This window comes from Eurosta solidaginis, chromosome 1, assembly GCF_040869045.1.
Source record: "Eurosta solidaginis isolate ZX-2024a chromosome 1, ASM4086904v1, whole genome shotgun sequence".
Classification (NCBI taxonomy): domain Eukaryota; kingdom Metazoa; phylum Arthropoda; class Insecta; order Diptera; family Tephritidae; genus Eurosta; species Eurosta solidaginis.
In genome coordinates this window covers 38,037,210-38,054,425 of record NC_090319.1, presented here as the reverse complement: position 1 = coordinate 38,054,425, position 17,216 = coordinate 38,037,210, and positions in this window count along the sequence as shown.

The following is a 17,216-nucleotide window of genomic DNA, read 5'->3' as shown; positions in this document are numbered from 1 at the left end:
CTCCTGTAGTCATCATTATAGGGAGCACCCAGCCGTTGTGCATGCTTCCCGATTGCTATGTGGCCGGTTATAATACCAGAGATATGTCCCCCTTCCAAGAAGGAGGAGACTTCTTCTGCGTCTCGCTTCCCATTCTGGCCACACGAGCTTGGTTTGGTAGCAGGATTCCAGATTGCTCCATCTCACACCCGCTTCCCTAAGGAAAATCCCTCTCAAAGGGAGCTTAAAGGTAGCGAGCGGCATGCTCAATCACTTCCAGGACGACGAAAACGGAACGGCTGTGGCTCCTCTTGCAAATTCGTCAGTCATCTCATTGCCCGGTATATCCGAGTGTCCAGGCACCCATACCAGACTGAGGGAAGTTTTCTCAGCAACCTCGTAAAGAGATTTGCGGCACTTCTATACTGTTCTGGACATACGGACATACATGTGACCGATGCAAGCGCTTTTAGTGCAACCTGGCTGTCAGACTAAATACAAATTTGATCAGAGCCGTGAATAGCAGCCACATCCGCCAGAAAACGCCGCAATGATCGCTTAGACTACAGGATAGATTCCACCTTAGTTGAGGTGCAAAGCCCCCGCTACCCACTTTGTTATCCAGTTTGGAGCCGTCAGTATATATCTGCAGCCAATCGCTCAGGTCTGGCGGCTCCTTCAACCAATAATTCCTATCCGGCATAACAACGTCAAGCCGTGCCTTATGCATTTTTCAAATTTTTCAAGCAAACAAAGAGTTTAAGTTAATCCAAAGTGTTTGACTGAGTGATCAATGAGAATATCCCTAATCTGCAAGAGGAAGTATCTGAACCGAAGCTCAAAGTCGGATTGGGTTGATTCGTCGAAAACCGTGTGTGAGAGCTGTCCTGAATTTTTTTTATGCAAAAATAGTTCCAGAGCCAAGTCAAACTTTTCCAAACCACCATTAAGTCTATTGGCTAAATTGTCGCTTAGCATGCATCCTTGGTTGCGACTTCAGCTTTGTAGACATAGGTTAGGGTGGGTTAAGTGGGTGTGCGTGGGTATTACCCACACTTCCAGTCGGAGACATTTTTGTCCATGTGAGTGCCCTTAGTTAGTGCAGGGTGGCGGCATATTCGTTTAACCCCATTAACTCCTAGTAGTCCTCAACGAACGACTTTCTTTCCCTGATGAACTCAAGAAGAAGCGAGTCGTCCACCTTCCCAACCCCTGCCAGGCTGTCGAAGAACCGCGAGCCCAGAAATCTGAGCCTTCTTCTTTGAAGCCCCGGATATCGGCAGAGAAAGTGGCAGATCGACTCTTCTTCCTGATCATCTTGACAACTTCTGCAGAGGAAGATTATTGGTATTCTCCACCGCATAAGCATGGGTGCGATAGCACAATAACCTTTGATGACACCCTTAGACATAACCCTGCATTGAAGCTATTAAAAAAAATAGTCACATCCCCTAAATCTTTCTTATCAAATTTCGTGGATCTATGAACGAGTTTATCAACTGATGACTACCCTAACCTTTCTATTGAGAAGGTGATCTAATTGAAGGGCAAGCATACTTGAGGATCAAAAGACTGCAAACCTATAGATTGAATGACGAAATCTAGTTAATGCAGCCGCCATGATCACAATGACCACAGTGTATATACTCAGCACTGAATTCATTGCTACCCTGAGCACTTTTCTAAGAACTTCGTTGAATCCTATTAGAGCTGTCCGTTTAACAGATACACACCTCTTAGCAGTGCATGTCGTGTCCAGCTTATTCCAGCAAATCATAGAAGTATTCAAATGAAGTATATCAATTTGGTTAGCACTTCATAATCAATGTACTATCGTCGACGAATGGCTACAGTTCTTGCCAATGACTTTCCTATAGCAGAGAAAACCTAACTTGGCTTTACCACACCTCCCAGCGCTATTCAACATTAAGTTGTCATAAACTATGGCCCATGTGGGCGCATACACTTTTCCGGTGTACCTACTAGACCCCTTTCTGCTGCTGCAGTTCTATTGTATAGATATAAGTGAATCAGGTTTTTGACTCCTTAACCAATCAGGACTTTTTGATAGTCACATACACGACATTCTTACTATTCAGACTATTATGTTCCGACAACTATAAGCTGTGTAAACTTCGAGAGAGACCTGCGAAAAGAGCGTTGTTATTGTAGCAGTCATTTGACTGACTAACGAGTTCATGGATAGCTCGAATGTGGATGGAGAAAATTAGGTAGGCTCTTCGAAAATGAACTCGATGTAATCCTCAAGTTTATGCTGCTAGATCATTGTAGCGTCTTACAAGCAGAACTACCACTATGAATGTGGTGAATGGAATGCTTTACAGTGCTACTGCAGCTAAAGAATTTAACATCTACTCGGCTTTAAAGCCAGTTCAACTGTAGTGCCATCGGAAGGCCAGGATGTGATTTGTAATTAATTATTTAGCAATATCTCCACATGAGTATAACCGACCCAGGTTGAGGTGTAATATAATAACAAATCCTGTTTTCTGCCGATGCAAATTTTGCTAGAAAAAGTCGAAATTTTTTCAGTGTCGCTCCAATTGGATCTCCGATGGATTCAGCCAGAATCGAACTTAGTCTATACCTTTTTCAGTTTTAGTTCAGAACTTCCAATTGCACTTTAGAAATCTTCATTTGAAGTAGTAGAACTGTATGTCGTCCAAGTGTGCTGCATGTTGTTCAACAGTCCCAAAAAGTGGTGAGAACCTCTGCACACCTAAGCAGTTTAGGGCGCTTAGAATATACCCGCGGCTGATTTGTCTGTCGTAAGAAGCGGCTGTTAGTAAATAATCACGCAACAACAAAAACATTAAATCAAGTCACACTTCAATCATCATTTATACACATACATACATAGAAGGCGACGAAGAGATACCTCACTCACACACATGTAGTCATCAGCCGAAGTTTGCTCACACATACACACGCATATAGCTCAATTACCCATCAGAAGATAGAACAGTTCTAGAAGGCGAAACGTCTAGACCTTAGTAGAAATATGCGGACGAGGCAACAGAGAATATAAAAGCAGCGCAAGCTGAGGAATGATGAATCAGTTTGATTAACATACGCTATTGTGAAGTACGTGATATTAAAGTATAATTGTACTACTCCCAAAGTTGTCTAAATAAAGACCAGTTTGCAATACTGAATATCGGAGTGATTTATTCAACAGTTTAACGATTCGAACGTACGCAGAAGGTTTGGAATATGCGGAATTACTCAAAATTCGTTACAATAGCAAATTGATTCAAGGGATTGTGTAGCGCAACCCTTTCAAGGGGTCACCAGCGCAATTTGTTCAACCTAATTGCCAATCTCACCTACCGGTTGCGAAGCCTGTTTCCTTAACAGCCGAGGCTCTGGCAGCCACAAGTTCGTTATGGATCTAGGGAGTGGGAGGGTGCGATAGCCTAGAAGGTTTCATGTGATCATACCAAATCGTTCCCGAGATGGTCGGGCTAGTAGCTTAATGATGCTTGTTACCGGAACGTACCGGATCTGCATCCGGCTAAGGACCATCAACATCGATAACGCTCCCCAAAATCTTCAGGGATTGTACTTATCGCTACAACAACAACAAAAGGTAGCAACCAATAATCCAACCTACTTCGTCTGCTTATTACAACTGGGTATAATACACACATGTCCAAGTATGCCTATGAATTGGTTGTGTAGAAATTCGGAATATTAAAAACTGTATTCTAGCGGTTGATTTTCCAAAATGAGTACATACATGAGTACATATAGCCATATCAACATCCATATTTGTGACGTATGCCAACTGTCAACATAAAATGCGCGCAATTTATTGATTAATGCAATTTAAAAAATTCAATTGAAATTTAAAAAGAATCAAAAGAAATTTTAAAGATGCAATTGATAATTGTAATGCGCTACATCATTTGCTAATTGTGCGTGATGAATCGGTCTTTTAGAATAGCTGGTGATTTATGTATATACATAAATACAAGCGTGTTGTTATAAAAAATGAACAATATAAATGCATTCACACACAATCTCCCAGATGCATTGGCATTTTTCTTTATGCGCATGCGCAACCACATTTCATATGCAACAATAATTCAAAAGACGTCCGTCGTATAGAATAAATATTTTAAATAAACAGAAATAGTAACACCCTCAAATGTGTAAATGAATGAATGTCTTGACATTTTGACACAATACCGTTTTACATAAGGCAGGGAAGTAGCGTCTATTATGTTTACAGTGGTAAAATGGAATATGCGTAAATGAGGAAGGATCAATCATAAGTGAAGTTTGGGGCATAAGGAATATAGATATATGTACATATATGTATATGTACTCCTATGTTTGTGAGCATTTTTCAAAAATATTTAGTACGCGCTAAACAAATTGCAAACAACAAATACCTTGACAATTCCTTGAATGCGCAAATAATAACGTTTTAATATTTCATTTATGTATGTATGAGTGCCAGTTATGTTATTTATTGTTTTTATGTGTGTAATGGAGAAGTAAAATGCATACGATGAAACTTTTTTAGATATACTAAGCGGAGCGTCAAATCGGGCGCTTTCAGCGAACACAACTATTGATGCATCGTTGAGTGATAGCTCTTTGAAAGCACCGTTGAGTATTTTTCATCCACTCAATGGTTGAGGTTAGCAGTAGAAACACTGGAAGAGAATAGCTTAAACTGCAGCTGCGTCAACTTTTATATGGACAGCCAAGCAGCAATTAAGGCAATAATCTGGCATAGGACAGCATCTAAAAGTGCGTTGGAGTGTAAGCAGTCTCTGGAAAGAATCGGGACAGGGAGAAGCATACATCTATATTGGATCCCAGGGCATATGGGAATAAATGGGAATGAAAAAGCAAATGAAGTAGCTAAAAAGGGCGCATCCCTTGAAGCTTGCTCCGTAGACGTGCCAATTAGATTGGGCGAGTTTAAGAGAAGGCGAGAGGTGCATATGATCGAACTAGCGGGAAAAAAAAGCGTGCGTTCAAGCGCAGGGCTGTAAAATGTCGAAAATTATGTGTAGGTCTTACAACCTTTGACTAAAAAAGTTACTTCTATCATTATAAAGAGAACTGTATACTCATGACGGGTATTCTGACTGGGCACTGCCTTCTAGCGTCACATGCCTTTAAATTAAGCTTGGTCAGTGATAGCTGATGTAGGAAGTGCGGTTTGGGAGATGAAACGATTGAGCACGTTTTGTGCTCGTGCCCTGCGCTTGTCAAGCTAATACTTCAGCTATTAAGAGTGATACAGCTACCACATCTAGAAGCAGCAAGTGGTATGTCCTAGAAACTTCTAGTATTTTCCAAGAGGACGGAGTCATTTTATAATATGGGTCCTGGTTTTTGATAGAGTTTTTCAGTTTGGTCGTTAAAATAAACTTCTGGTAACACTACGGACTCGCTCAGACTATGTGACGTTCCCATGGGCTGGCCAGTTCAACCTAACCTAACCTAACGGTTGAGATTTTACATCAAATTACTAAGCATAATTTTTTCCGCTACATTCGCTCATCGTGTATATTTGGCTAACTGACAGTTCTTTGACGTTTTAAGGTGTTGGTTATGGGAAAAAAATGTTCTCCTTAGGCCCGGTTTTTCAGTAGTTGACTAAGCTAAGCTTAAACTAAGTTTAAGGCCGCCTTCGGGGTAGGCTTTTTTGTGCGGCAACATTGTTTTTTTTTATTATCTAGATAACTTGTAGATACGACAACAGCTGTATAAATATTTCTCCACCGAAATATATATCTAGTTCCGGAGGTGATATCGAAAATCATTATCTAGTTATTCTTAAACCAGATAGTTATCAAGGTGATGTCCAACTTCATTCTTTCACTATCCAACCTTTGAGAAATTTTGTAAAATTTAGTGTTCTTAATTTGATCTCCAACGTTATTATCATTATCAAACTACTATCCTATTATCTCCACCTTGCGAGATTTTGAGAAATGTACAGTTCTCAAATGAATATTCAACACATTTCTCCAGTTGATGTCCTACATTGGATATCGAGTTGAGGTGAAGTTGAAAAAAAAAAACCTCCAGGGTGGTACCACCAAAACCAACAGCTGCTTATTGCGAGAAATAAACACATTGGACCTTAATCATAGTCGAAATAAAATAGATTTTTATTGGTTTAAATATGGTTCTAAATTAAATATCATTTTAAGTGTGTTATAGTCCACTTAAACACTATTTTATATCTAAAAAAGTATTTTAAATTTAAAACGACATGAGCCCGATTTATATTTTTTAAAATAGGTTTTAAATTGGTGGTCTGCCGTCAAGAGTTGCGAGAAATTAAACAATTTGCTATTTAAACGCGATGAACTTAAACGAAAGTGAAAAAAGGCTTCCCCGACAAGCAAATATACGTCAGGAGCTAATTTATTATACCTAGAATGCGTAGTTTGAGGAAAAAGTAGCATCCTATATTGATTTTGGCATTAAATTTAGAAATAAATATTCAACGGAAGGAATTATTTACCACAGGTGTCGATTTTTAATACATGTAAAAAAACTTCGGGAGAGGTGTTAAATGACGCGTTTTAATTTCGGAAGCAATAATCCGAAGGCGGCAAAGTAATACCTTTACTCTGTCAAGATATTTTTGCATTAAAAAATTTTAAGACTTTCATGTGGTTGATGTAATTTTTGTGATATTGTTGTACACAGAAAAGAATTTACTAAAAGGCGTTTTGAGCTGATACAATTTTCACCAGTTTCGCAGCCGTTTGAGGGGGTAAAATTACAATTTCTTATTTCCAACTTCTAATTATTGAATTACATTACAGAATTTTTGAATTCAATTATGCTGGCATTTCCTTTTGTGTCTTCTACTCCCCTTTACATTTGCCAATTCCTCTTAGAAGGAAGCGTGAAATAAAATACGGAATACAACCAGAATTAGCAACAAAAATTTTAATAACTGCTTGGTACGGGCGCTGCTAAACTTCTCCCCCCTTTATCTTAGTCTATGTCATGATCGACTTGAGTTTAACGATTTTCTAATGTAAAAGGGACTTACACTTTCCAGGCCCATGTGCAATGGCTCAACATTCTAGGTCACTTCTTTCCTATGGAAAACTATACTAAACTCCCTTTATTTATGCTGACTTTGCGAAAATAAACCTATATTTGATTTAACATGATTATCATTGAATGTCCTACATGCTTATTAGTATTGAGGTTAGAGATATCCCTATTCGGTTTAGGGTCTTTTAAGTTAAAGGGCTTTAACGGTTAGGGCCACCTAACATTTAAGCTTTGCATCATTTTGCCCGTCACAACTGTCTTGATGCAAGCAACTTTTCTTTACCACATTCTTACAAACTATATAAACTATTCAACATGAGTACGAGTGCTTTAAGGAGCCCAAATCCGCATTAACTACTTATTCGTATATGTTGCGAGATTTAAATAATTTTTTAAGAACGAAATTAAGTAAATTTTTTTTAAATAAGTACGTTTATATTCAATTAAAAAATTGTGCACCCAATTTTAAATTGACGACTGATAAAAAACAGAAAATTTTTTCAAAACTTTTGGTAATAACTTTTAAATAGAATTGAATGATAATTATCCGTTATTTTATAACATACGTCCTGGTTTTTGATAGGGTTTTTCAGTTTGGTCGTTAAAACAAACTTCTGGTAACACTACGTACCCAATCAGTCTATGTGAGGTCCTCATGGACTGGCCAGTTCAACCTAACCTAACCTAACCGCCATCGGATTATGATCACAACGCGTTTTCAGGTACTCCTTTGACAATTTTTGTGGTATTGTCAGAATTTATGTCCAGTAAAAAATACCATTTTTTATACGTGGAGTCAAGTAACCACGGTTGTAAGGAACAGGGTGAACTTTTAAAATTTCTAAAAAATGTCTTCATAGCGCCAATCAATACCTTTTTTTCATGCGGATACCCTGTCCATGCTTATTTTAGCTGAAAATTGTGTTTAATATGTCTATGACAGACCAAAATTTTAAATCCCATTTATAATTTAGGCAAGATTTAAACTAAAGAGTATTTTAGTCAACGACTATGATTACGGGCCATTTTTGATAGCATTAATGAAGCGTAATTAATCAAAAATAAATTATATATATTTAATTTAATTTTATTTTATTTTCGTGAAAATACTATAGTATGAAATCTTACATTTGAGTCCAGTTAGAGAACCAGAAATTGTTAATTAAATTATTTCAACTTAAGTAATATAATTTTTGCTTTATAAAAAATTCCCTCTTTTGCTGAGTATGCTATGATTCTTGAGTTGAGCCACTGTTTCGAAACAACTCTTGAGGTTTTAGAAGTATGCCTAGATATCAATATGAGCTCTAATGGTACTCAAGCCCAAATACTTGTTGGGTATATTCGACGTCATTTTGAACGAACGCAAATAACTGATATGTTAACTAGAGCTTAACCCTGCCATATCGGCGGCTTAAGCTCAGCTTAAACTTCAGTTAAAGTATACTGAACAACTGCAGAAGAAATTAAAGCGTAGTTTAACTGACAAATTGAGTTGAACTTGTACCGAAAAGCCGGGCCTAAGTGTCGCATGAGTTCATTTGTAATCAATTTATTTTTTCACGGTCAGTTGTATGTCGCTTGCTCTAGAGTTGGCAGCCCAAGAAATTTATATATTTGTGCTCCAAATAATAAGATAAATAACGTGGTTCATCAAAATTCCTAAAAGTTAAGTTTCATTACTCTTGGAGAAATAAATGTTATTGTCAAATTCCTACAACCATGCGCTTACTGATGTACAGAAGTATGAAAAAAATGCTGTTTTATATTAAACGCTATGTTTGAAGTAATTACATTATGCAAAGTAAGTCGAGTAGTACATTTAAATTATCATTATGTATGCACAGTTTTTGTGCACAATTTTTTAGAATAATAAAACAACATTTGTCAAATATGAGCATATGATTAATTTTCGTCATTTTTTCCTATTCCATTTCAAGACTGACATGCCATTATAATAAAATGCCACGCGGGCGGAGCCGCGCATTCAGTCTAGTAGTTAAATAAACTTATGTACATTAACAAGTTCGTTTCTTAAGTCTTCCGTTTTGAAGCAATATTTGCAAGAAGTAGTAAAAATTGGTGAATTAAATAGCTTCGTTCATTGCATTAGCGTTTTTCACACTGTTTATATATATCTTCGTCAAACTCGGTAAAATGTGTTAAATCAACTTTTGATCAAAGATATTTTTCCGATATAGAATTGCTAAAAATTAGTCCTCATAATCATTCATAGCATAGATCACTCTGAGCCTTGGATTCCTCCATAATTCTCTTTCAAGTATTTTAGTTCATAGACATGCTGCAATAGTTGATCACTTCCACACTCTACAAATATTCATCCACATTATCTAACCATCTCTTTCGCTAATGTCCTCTTTGCTTTTCGTCTAGCATGAGCGCGTCTAATACTTGGCGTGGCGCTCTTTCATCCATCATCCTGCAAACGTCTGTCAACCATCGAAATATACTTTAAAAATTATTGAAAACAAATTATATTTACTTTAAATATTAGATTAATCGGTGCTAATTCTTGTAATGGGAGATGATGCAACTAAATAAATGCAAGTAATGCCTGAAAATAGAGCTTACCGTAAATCTGTCTAAATTTCGTGCAGCTCACCAATTCATTATCTTCGATGAAATCCGATAACTTTACTCGCGGATACTCCAATGATTTTCGAGCTGTTATTAAAAAGTTACCGACTTCTTTTGAAAAACTATCGATTCGATATCAAAATCGTACCGACTTGTTGCCAAAAAGATATCTATATGTTATTGAAAAGTTATATTTTATTAACGAAAAAATTTCCATTATTTATATATATGTTATCATAAAGTTATAAAAGTTATCGATTTTTATAGCAAAGTTATCAATTTATTTTAAAAGCTTATCGAGTCAATATCGAAAAGTTATCGATTTCCTATCGGAATTTTACCAACCTGTTAGCGAGGACACAGCTTTTCATGAAACATATACCGATAAAACTTCAATATAAAATCGTTGACTTACATATCTCAGATATCAGACCTTTAGCAAACCGATAAGAAACGAATGATTAGGCGATAATAATTCGCTTTCGATAATAACTCGATAACAAAACAATAAACTGAGGTTGTTGTAGCGATAAGCACACTCTCCGAAGGTTTTGGGAAGTGTTATCGATATTGATGGTCCTTGGCCGGATGCAGATCCGGTACGTTAATAAGCATCATTAAGTTGCTAGCCCGACCATCTCAGGAACGATTTAGTATGACCACATAAAACCTTCTAGACCGTCCCGCCCTTTCACCCCCTAGATCCACGAAAAATTGGTGTCGCCGGAGCCTCGGCGTTTTCAGAAACAGCATTCGCCACGGGTAAGTGAGATTGACAAGCTATAAATTGGGTTAGAGAAAGTATAAATTGCGCTGGCAACACCTTAAGAGGGTTACGCTTCACAACCCCTAGAATCAACTGAATCGTCACGTTTTTTTCATAACCTAATAACTATCAAAAATAGTGCCCAAATATATTCCACACAGGTATGCTAAGAGATATATGAAGTTGATTTACCTTCGTTTTTAATTCCCTATTCAACTAGTTGGCAGTAGTGATTCTAGTTGAATTTCTAGGTTGACATTATATTTTGTTTGTCTCCCTAAACTAAACGAAGTCCTTCGCATTTTGCTAATTATATCTGTCAGCACAGAAATGCCTGCTAAGGCCAGAATAACCCGAATATTTCCTTATTGGCAGCACGTCATTCGTTTTGTCACCGGTTCAATCACGCTGCCCTTTCACTCCATTTTTATTACTACTTGCACTCTCTTGGAAAGTTGCTTAAATACTTCCAGATATATAAAGAATTTGTACCACTCCTAGTTAGGGACAGGGAACCCGCTTTTTAAAACATTCTATCCTGATTGATAAATATATATTTAGTAGGTATGCTGGTTATTTATCCATTTTTTGTGAAACAATTCTGTTTTAAAACCTCTTTCCTATGGTTGTTTTTTTGTAGGGAAAACGGAAATGTTCTGCCTTGTTTTTAAGTGTCACTTCCTTACCCCTCGTTTGTTTATCTTATATTTAAAAGTTATATCATAATTAAAAAACTGATACGGCAGCTTTTTTTGTGATCAAAATTAAGTCGGCTACCTGTATTGAATAAAACTTAATTGCTGTTACCTAAATTCTTATTAAAACATCTGCAAAGGTTTCCATTTCTTGATGACTATCAGCTTAAATAATTTTGAACAAACTTCAAACTATTCTGCTGCGCCCAACAAGACTTGCAATAGGAAATCCTGTTTAAATTCCTATCTAGCTCGTTCCGTTCTTTTTGTTTTTTTTTGTTTTTTTTTGATTGGACGTTGGGGTAGCGCGCTACCCTCAAGTGGCTTAATAAAACCAGGCTAATCCTGTTCATGTATCCGCACCCCGTGGGACGCCGTTAGGCATAACTTCACAGGGAGGAAAGGCGATTTAGTCGCCACTACTTCGTATGCGCATTTCTCTGTGCTCACTTTTAGCTTGCATCAATTGCGTCATAACTATAAAGGCCATTTTGCTCACAGCCGTCCAACAATATATTTGTCTGCACATTTGGGGATCTAAATTCCTAATGGAAGGGTCCTCTCCAAAAAAACGAGGGCAGTGAAATATTACATGTTCTGCGCTATCCAATTCGGAAGGACAGTGTGGACAGAAAGGATCCTCTTCTATCCCACGATTATGTAGATATTCCTTGAAGCCGCCGTGTCCGCTCGATATCAGTGTGAGGTGGTAATTTAGTTCGCCGTGTTTTCGATCGTCCCATCCCGTTATATACCTCGTTTCACACCAGCTGCCGCTTTCGACCAACAGTTCCCCACGCAAGGGCCATTTCAGAGCTGTATGATCTGTCTTAACTTAGAATCGTTGCCCGTACCAAGACAATTTTGAATGCACACAACCAATACCAATAGCTACGCAAGTAGGACACATTGGCGCCCGTCTTGAAATGCTGGCTGACACGAACGAATGGAAAAGTGGATTTCTATATAAATCAGGTCTCATCAGCTTAAATATGAAGAAAATTAGATATACGTCCACTGCGGTGTGTACTACGTCTGTTTTAAATGCCCCAGGTTCCATAGCCTTAGATCTTGGCTGCGCATCATACTTGGGGCAAAAAACACTCCTGAAACAATCGTGTGCCATTTGCTGCAAAGTATCGCAAAATGGGTGAAAGCGTGCGACTAGGCAACAGCAAAAACTAAAGGAAATGGGGATGGAAAACCAGGCCTTCTCTGCTGATTGGTACGCCTTAAAAAATTAAGAGAAAAAAGAATAAATATTTAGTAAATAAAAAAATAATAAAACAAAAATTTTATTAAAAAAAAAAAATAATAAATAAACAAGTAAGGAAGGTTAAGTCCGGGTGTAACCGAAAATTACATGTAGGAACACCATGTAGGAAAATGAACCGAGGGAAACCCTGGAATGTGTTTGTATGACATGTCTATCAAATGAAAGGCACTAAAGAGTATTTTATGAGGGAGTGGGCCATAGTTCTATAGGTGGACGCCATTTAAGGATATCGCCATAAAGGTGGATCAGGGTTGACTCTAGAATTTTTTTGCACGATATGGGTATCAAAAGAAAGGTGTTACTGAGTATTTTAAAGGGAGTGATCCTTAGTTCCATAGCTGGATGCCGTTTCGAGATATCGCCATAAAGGTGGACCAGGGGTGACGCTAGAATTTGTTTGTACGATTTGGGTATAAAATTAAAGGTATTAATGAGGGTTTTAAAATGGATGGTGGTAGTTGTATAGGTCGCCTTTTCGATATATCGCCATAAAGGTGGACCAGGGTTGACTCTAGAATGCGTTCGTACAATATGAGTATCAAAAGAAAGGTGTTAATGAGTATTTTAAAAGGGGGTGGGTCTTAGTTCCATAGCTGGATGCCGTTTCGAGATATCGCCCTAAAGGTGGACTACGGGCGACTTTAGAATATGTTTGTACGATATGGGTATCAAATGAAAGGTGTTAATGAGTATTTTAAAAGGGGTGGGTCTTAGTTCTATAGGTGGACGTCTTTTCGAGATATCGCCATAAAGGTGGACTAGGGGTGACTCTAGAATGCGTTTGTACAATACGGGCATCAAATGAAAGGTGTTAATGAGTATTTTAAAAGGGAGTGGCGGTAATTGTAAATGTGAAGGCCTTTTCGAGATATTGATCAAAATGTGAACCAGGGTGATCCAGAATGTCATCTGTCGGGTACCGCAAATTTATTTATATATCTAATACCACGAACAGTATTCCTGCCAAGATTCCAATGGCTTTTAATTTCGCCCTGCGGACCTTTTTCATTTTTTTCTACTTAATATGGTAGGTGTCACACCCATTTTACAAAGTTTTTTCCTAAAGTTATATTTTGCGTCAATAAACCAATCCAATTACCATGTTTCATCCCTTTTTTCGTATTTGGTATATAATTATGGCATTTTTTTCATTTTTCGTAATTTTCGATATCGAAAAAGTGGGCGTGGTCATAGTCGGATTTCGGCCATTTTTTACACTAATACAAAGTGAGTTCAGGTAAGTACGTGAACTGAGTTTAGTAAAGATATATCGATTTTTGCTCAAGTTATCGTGTTATCGGCCGAGCGGAAGGACAGACGGTCGGCTGTGTATAAAAAATGGGCGTGGCTTCAACCGATTTCGCCCCGTTTCATAGAAAACAGTTATCGTCCTAGAATCTAAGCCACTACCAAATTTCACAATTATTGGTAAGTTTTTGTTCGACTTATGGCATTAAAAGTATCCTAGACAAATTAAATGAAAAAGGGCGGAGCCACGCCCTTTTTGAAATTTTCTTTTATTTTTGTATTTTGTTGCACCATATCATTACTGGAGTTGAATGTTGACATAATTTACTTATATACTGTAAAGGTATTAACTTTTTTTTTAAAATTTGACTTAAACATTTTTTTTTAAAGTGGGCGTGGTCGTTCTCCGATTTTGCTAATTTTTTTTAAGCATACATATAGTAATAAGAGTAATGTTCCTGCCAAATTTCATCATGATATCTTCAACCACAGCCAAATTACAGCTTGCAAAACTTCTACATTACCTTCTTTTAAAAGTGGGTGGTGCCACGCCCATTGCCAAAAATTTTACTAATTTTCTATTCTGCGTCATTTAAGTTATCGTGTTAACGTCCAGGCGGACGGACGGACGGACGGACATGGCTCAATCGAATTTTTTTTCAATACTGATGATTTTGATATATGGAAGTCTATATCTATCTCGATTCCTTTATGCCTGTACAACCAAACGTTATCCAATCAAAGTTAATATACTCTGTGAGCTCTGCTCAACTGAGTATAATTAGAAAAGAAACAGTTTAGTAAAAATTTGAAGGTATTTTGGCTAGATTAGCGGATTTGAGACATCTTCTCTCTTACGTGCATATCGAATATATTCACAGTTCGTCTAGTAAGCACACATAACACAAGCGTGCGCTGGTATAACTGGCATACGCATATGTGGATTTTACACCCAGCTGATAGAATTCGGAGCGACTTTGAAAGAATTGCTACGTGATCCCAACAGACGTAGGACCTAGTACGCAACCCACCTCCCAACGGAATACTTGACGGTAGTACCGGAGGGAATGGTACTTAGACTTTCAGACTCTTAGAGGAGGTATAGGGCGTTCAAATCCCAAACTGACTTTGAAGCTTTTGATGCTTTCTCCTCTGAAAAAAAAGCACTTTTAATTGTTTTCCCACAAACTGTTGAAATCTACACGTTTTTTTCCGACTCCGCAAAGTATCTGCAAGGAGCAATTTTTGTCGACAAGCTTTTCATGGCAGAAATACGTTCGGAGTTTCTTCCACGCGACTGCTGAAGGCCTGTTTAGAAAAAAACTTTTCTAGAGTATTTGGGAATGGCCCGCCATACAAGCATGTTAATTTTTATTTATGTATGTAGATTATACATACTCATACAAATGAAATAAAATTAACCCTCTAAGCAGATTAAAACACGCCATTTTTTCAGACCACATTTATAGAATTGTTTCATTCCATTTACATCTCCATGTACATATGAATGTATATCCATTTGTATGAGAATATGTACTCTTAAATAGTATAATCTAAAAATATACCTCACTGTTATAAACAGCAGGCTATAATATATTTTAAGTAAAAACTAACTAGGGGTGGAAGTGTTACAAGATTCTGCATCATGTCGCGTGTGTAGAAACGTACGCCAAATATCCGTTTGAATAGATTAATACCCATTTTTGGTTGTCGTGGGTGTGAGCTAACCATTCAACTATCGACCGATTTGTTTAAGGCAGGAAAATGTGGAAAAAATTGGAAGATGTACGAAATACATTGCTTATATAATAATATATATGTATTGATTATATACCCAGCAAAAAATGGCATAAGTGGTTTGAGGCAATAGGGATTACTGCTTCCACTCCTGATATATAAACCTTAGATTAAGGTAAATATAGTACAAAACGAAGTACTTGCTCCCATCGAGCGAAGAGCCAGTGCATATGTGCCTTGGCAACCACGCTACCGTTGGCAGCCATAATTTCGAAATAGTAAGATTTCCTTTATTTGGGAACCAGCATTAACCCTAACAACAACATCAGCCCTGAAACACAGCGAAAAATCACTCTTGCCATTAAATGCTACTTTGGACTAGGTAGGCAATTGAAAACTAAAGTTCTCTCTCGGCAAACGAAAAGCATGCTCTAAAAATTACTTATCGTACCCATCCTGCTATGTGGTGCAAGAGCATGGACCATTACAACATCAGATGAAGCGGCTCTAAGAGTATTCGAGAGAAAAGTTCTTCGAAATATTTATGGACTTCTACGAGTCGGCGACGGCGATTACCGAAGAAGATTTAATGATGAGCTTTATGCAGACATCAACATAGTCCAGCGGATTAAAACTCAGCGGCTATGCTGGCTAGCTCATGCTATGCGAATGAAAGATGACGCTCCGGCTAAGAAAGTATTTTTATCAGAACCCGCCTTTGGCAGCAGAGGAATAGCCATCGTCTCTCCGCTGGAAGGACCAGGTGGAAAACAATTTATACTCCCTTGATGTGAGCAATTGGCGCAATTGGCACTCCTTGTTCGACGACCATAACCTTTCAAACGGTTAAGCGCCAATTAAGTAACTAAGTACATCGTTCACCTTATAATAATGCTTTATTTCAGGCCTATCTACGATACAAATAAGGCTTATCCCTAAGCCTAACGACATGAACGTAGGAACTGAAAATGAGTTTTCGATGATAGGTTACCAGTGTATTCCCAAATAATAACTGTGTTTTTTTACATTTATATACATATGCACTTATAATTTTTTTTAACACTGCGGACTCACTCAGTCTATGTGAGATCCTCATGGACCTGCCAGTTCAATCTAACCTAACATATGCACTTTATATGAACGACCAAATGCATAAGTTTATCTACACTTATGAAATTGTTGCCCAAAAAATGAGTACTGCTAAATTTAAGTATCCATTATACTCAATTGCAACTGAGTGTGTCTCTCCATTTTATCTCTACGCTATTCTCCACTTCTATGACCGAAATGTGTATATGTCCACGATTCATTGCAGCCGGTTCAGCTATATGTTATACACTATGACCAACAGAGGTCTCCGCTACTAAACACAACCAGTTTTGTAGCAAGCTATTTTAAAGCCCCGTCACATTAGCAGTTTTCCATATAGATGCGTTTAACTCAGTCTTATGCATTATGAGTAGATAGCACGTATTTTTTATCGAGAACAGCAGATTGAGCGACACTGGCGCCATCTAACATGAAAAAGGAGCCAACTTCCAACTTTTGTTGAAAGCACAACATAAGAAGAAGAATTTGACATTTGCTTTGGCTAAGGGCGCTTTCATACTTTGCAATTGAAATAATTTTTCCCACTCGTTGGTAACTTTTCTAACAAACTGTTATTTAACATATGAATAAGACACAAAATATGTCAGAAAGTATATTTAGTGTATAGTGAGAATGTTTATAAAAGTGATTCGCAAAATTTTGTATGGGAATGGCCAAGGCGAAATGAACTTCAGTTGCCAAGTCTGAAGTTCCTTCATATTTATAAACGCAACATTTTGCGTCATTGTTGTTACTTGCATGC